This window comes from Rhipicephalus microplus, chromosome 7 (genome assembly GCF_043290135.1).
Source record: "Rhipicephalus microplus isolate Deutch F79 chromosome 7, USDA_Rmic, whole genome shotgun sequence".
Lineage (NCBI taxonomy): Eukaryota > Metazoa > Arthropoda > Arachnida > Ixodida > Ixodidae > Rhipicephalus > Rhipicephalus microplus.
In genome coordinates this window covers 83,957,694-83,963,276 of record NC_134706.1, presented here as the reverse complement: position 1 = coordinate 83,963,276, position 5,583 = coordinate 83,957,694, and positions in this window count along the sequence as shown.

Genomic DNA, 5,583 nt, shown 5'->3' with positions numbered 1-5,583 from the left:
TTATTATCATGAAGGATGCAACTTCGTTATGATGAGATTTGAGTGTATTTAAGCACATGTTAGAAACATGTGCTTTATAAGTGCAGTCCCCAAAAGATTGTTGCCATACTAATCATGCAATTACAGTGTCAATCCATAGATTGAACAGCACGTGCTCAAACACCAATCACTGAAGCAGCACTCTTGTGCAATGCTCATACACACTGCTTTTCTGATTATCTCTCCTTTTCACAATGGAGTTGTTAATGGCACAGCTGCGCCATCCATCCACAAACAGAAAAAAAATACTCAGAGTTCCTTGAAAAGAGCAATGACATCACGTAATGGCGTCGTCAAGACATCACACATCACGAAGATCAGTGACATTACGACATCACACGATGACACCATCAATGAAGATCGTCGATTGGTTAATGCCAGAGGCACCAGCACCAGTTCAACTGGTGTGCCAATTCCAGAGGCTAAATAGAATGCTTCGGTGGAGTGGTACGTCTCTCGTACATGTTTCGGATTGTCGTGGGTCAGGGCACTGTGTTGGCTGGCGCTAACGTGTGTGGCAAGTGCGGCAACCATTCATTGTGAGAACAATCAAGGAGGAGTGTGCTTAATTATGAAAAACACCGATAAAAGCAAAGGCAGGAGTGTGCCCGTCGGAGTTAAATGCTATGATTTTTTTTTGCTGCTGGGAATCTTTTTTAACAATGGACAAATACTAACTCGCCGAAATTTCACTACTCCAGAAGCCATTAGCTGGCAGCTGTGGGTGCCACATCTTCTAGACCATATACAGTATTGTATGGAGCCCGTTGAAATCAAATAGCCCATAATTGAGCAAAGCATAGTTTTTTTTTTTGGTTTACTAATGATATGCACACACTCGGGCAGCCATTCGAGTATGTGAACAGGCCATTTTTAATCCTGTCTTCGCTAAATCGGAGGAATCACAATCAGTCGCAACATACATTTGACTGCAACAAAATCTAAAGGAACTAAGCATCGAATCATTTCCAATTGAGAATGTAACATATTTCCTTGTAGCATTATAATGATTTTCCAAGCCATTACCACACCTATACTGCACATACGCTCACTAAGCAACAAGACATACAATAAGAACAAAACACAACGTAAAAAAGAAATTTGTGCACCATTGCTTTATGGAAGGGCAAACCCTTGTGCACCACGCATTATTCTCATTAAATTTGTACTATGAGCTTGCTGCAGAAGGCACACTATGAGTGAAACAGATAGCACATGCACACTTTTCAGCATTCACGCAATACACATACTATTACGAAACAATACGGAATGCACTCAAAACCTTGGCATATAACATTGTCACATGAAACAATCGCATAGCAAGAGGTTGGTCACAGAGGCACAATGGCGTACGGCAGAGTTAAAAACAGAGTACCCAAGCATTTCACTCATCCTCACACAAGTCAATAATACAACTCCGTGATGTTGCAGCTCAACTGACTGGTTCCGCATTTTCGTGTAATTAACAAGCACAAAAACATTGGCTTGCACTAAACCAAGTTACAATGGTCACACCGTCATGTGCTAAAAGTCGAGTGCAGGTTACATGCTAGTTTCGGTGCGCAAAGTGGTTTCATGGTGATACAGGAGAACTCTTCTTCTTTTTTGCTTTCATGTATGCTGTGCATCAGGGTTACACGCAAGAAGGGCGGTTATACGCGAGAAAATAGAGTGAGCTCTGACAGGCAACCCCCCGTTAGTGGGACGTAATAGCACCACTGAACGGTCTCCACCGACTAAAACAAAGCATATGCAACTCATCACTCAAAAACCACTTGAGAACTTAGGGTGGGGGGGGGGCTTTAGTACAGATAAAAGTGAACAGTGTTTGACTAATAACTAAGTGCTGGAGTTCCTGTAAAGAGAAGTAAATGCTTAAGCAAAGCCTTTCCAACAAGTTTTTGATTGACAAAGGATTCTTAAACAATGAACTATGTTAAGCTGGATGCATGAGCATATCTCACACAGCCACAAAATGCCGTGAAAATGCTACAGCAAGGAATCAGACAAGCAATACCAGCAGTAATGCATCATAGTTACTGAGTAGATGGGCATATCTAAAATCACCCAGGTTGATGGAGTAAAGAATTTGAAGTTACGTGATCACCAATCGCTTCACTAGATGAGATTGATGACAGGCTCACATCCACATGGTGGTAAAAACAGTTTTAACATGACTCTACATGACACTTTACATTCAGACTTTCCAAAAGCACGAGTAACTTGCAGCTGACAATCAAATCAATACCTTTAAAATTTTAACACAGATGTACCACTTCAACAGAGGCAACCGCGTTTATATCGCAAAGAGTCCACGAAACATGGCACTGTTATACTGACAGGGGAACTTGATGTGGCTTTGTGGACAGGAAGGGGTTATTCAAAAATTTGTGCTTGTGGTGTCAACTGTAGAAGACAATGTTAGCTTTCATCCTCATGGATCTTATTCCTCAAGTTACACAGGCGTTTCAACATGCTTTTATAACAAGGAAGTGTGACTGGGCATGTATTTGCCAAAGTCCGAACTATGTACTGCTGCCATGCACAATTAAGAGCAAACTGAGTCAATTAGACTGGTACATTTGGTCAGATTGAAAGACTGAACACTGGTTTTTCGTGAGTCATTCGTGGAAGGGCGTGAAAAATTGTACCTCTATCTGAAACATGCTATTGAATGTTTGAATTCCTCAGTTTGTATTTCATATGTTCAGAGCAAAGATACTGTATCGGCGCTTTATAATGAAAATTTGTCGAACATGACTGTTGTCTCAGCCCACAATAAGAAAGCACTTGCAAAGCAACTCGTCCCGATACATACATACATACATACATACATACATATATATATATATATATATATATATATATATATATATATATATATATATATATATATATATATATATATATATATATATATATATATATATATATATTCTCATATATGCCTGATACATATATGAAAAATATGTTGTCCTGATAGCCACGTCTTTCTTTTACAATGAATTTTCATCTTTTAGACAGCACTTCTATCATATCAAGCACTTGCTTGTATTTTTATGTCCTTTTTTTTTTGTGCTGAAAGTGCTGAGTATGTGGCAACTAGTGTAATGTGCTGCTTTACTTCAACTGATCCTGTATTCAATGCCGCACATTTGCCTTGACTGCCTACGTAACTGTGACTGATATGCCTTTCATGCTTTAAATGGGAACTGATGCAATTTTACAAAGGCAAGCTTACTCGGCCATTGAGATCTCTGGTATAGAGAGACGGTCTTGAGCAAGCATCAAGTTCAATGAATGCCGATATTTTAATTTGAGACTGAAGTCAATTTCGAATTTTCACATTGTGCACCTACCAACATGGACACTATCATGACCTCTGGCTGCAGGGTCAATTTTTGTGGTTTTATTCACCAGTATGACTAGTAGCAATGATACTGGGTGCCAAGATATTTTAAATGGCCACTTGTGCATCACCAACGATGTCACGAAGCGGAGCGTCCGAGAAAATGTCATGATATCTTGCACGAACATATAACGAAAAGCTCGTACCGTGTTGCGGCGTCAGGGTACAGTGGGAACCGAAAGTAGCCCTAAAAGCATATTGTAATTATTTTCCCAGGGTGCACTTATGCTTGCTAGACGTTTACTTTACTATTGAAGTTTTGACCAATCACGTGACAAAAAAAAATCTTATTAATTTTGTGTCTGCAACCCTTTACAAGCAATAAACCGCATTATAGATATGTCAGACAGTTATACACAATCACACTTGCCATCCAGAAAAAAAAAAAAGCAGCCAAGGAAAAATTTCTGAAAAAATATCTCCTACAAAATAGCACATATTCCACTCACAAAGGTCTTAGCTAATATAAAAACACTGATAAGTTGGCTCTGGTGAAAACAATTCAGCACAACTGCACTGTAAACTCCCATCGCCATAAGTTCTGAACAAATGAGCCAGGCCATTACAGAACTTTAGATGAAACAAAGCAATTCACAAAGCCTGGAGCACGAACAGCTAAGCCGAGCCTGAAGTCCCTTGATCAGCACATCAACTAGCATAACACCTCATCCGCATAGCCACATCCTTCCAGTTCACAGCAGAACACATATGGTGCAAGGGCAACAAAACAAAATTGAGAGCATCGACAAATGCCGTCTAGTTTTTGCTGCCTTGCTGGTTTTACAAAACGTCTACAGATACAGATTGCTACTAACCTACTCAAATTAGCCTTAGCAACCTGGAGCCATTCAAGATATGCTCAAAATGCAATAAAATAGTTTCTGACACGCAGCGTATAATAATTTCAAAGTGTAGATCAATACTGCATCGTCCCTTACCCAAGGTCAATGTAAGTTAGCTCAGTCATTTGGCAAAAACATTGCCAGGGTTCCTAGGTCCTTCGAAGCATACACCAAGGTGAAAGTGTTTTCATCCTGTTTTTTTTTTTTCCGTCTCTATTTAACCCTTCAGTGAACGTCCTCCTTCAAGGAGGGGCACAGGCAATCATGTGGTCTTTGCATAATGACACATGTGTCTTTGTTTATGCAGTGGTTGATGATGATTATGAATAGCTGAGCCCTTTGTATTTGAATAGCTGAGCCCTTTGAAATTCACATTGAGCAATGATTGGTGTGATACTTTGCTTCTGCCACACAACACTGCGTGCAACGCAACTCCTTGCCCAACATGACTACTCCATAGGGTGTTTTTCCAAAGCATTTTCAAGCACTGGCATAGCTCTGCGATGGAATACTCAATGGTGAATCAGGGTTCCATTCCAGATCAAACCAAACAATGCGGGCATCATCATATGAACCATTTAAGGCTTTTGTCTTAGTAATGACCTAGACTGCCTCGATTGAAGGCACCAAGGCGACACAGCATCTTTAAAAGACTGTGTAGTGATAGGCTTCGGAATAGCTTTGACTGCCTGAGATTTCTTACAGTACATCAAGAGCACAGTACACAAATGAGAGAATACTTCTGCATTCACTCATGATTAAAATGCAGCCAAAAACAGTCAGACAAAAGACATAAGACCTCACACGTCAGCCATTCGAGCTGTGCGGCAGGTTCGCTTTCAGTGCTTCAAGATGAACAAGTGTGCTAAGCACCAAATTAACCACTTTAAATTCCTTAAAACAAACAACTACTGTGAGATTTCAGTCACACCGACACAATAATAAGTCAACTTGAAGATATGATGAATATGCAGACAGTTTTCGGGGGAGCCATGAATGCTTGATTGTGTTGTGATCAAACCCTTTCAGACATCAACATACTCCATCCTCAGAGAAATGACACAGAAAAGACTTCCGAGAAATGACAGTGGTGGTCAACGTTGTGGGCTGCCGTTGATCAGGAAGTAAGTTCCCTGAGAATACTCTAATTTTGCAGCAACGCAGGCAGATTATGGTGATATGACAGAGCTGAAGGCAAACTGTGTGAACATCTGTATAGGCAAAAGTTATATCACATGCCATTCCAGCTGGTTAGAACGAGACATTGTTAGTCCCCATGAAGGCCAAGACGTG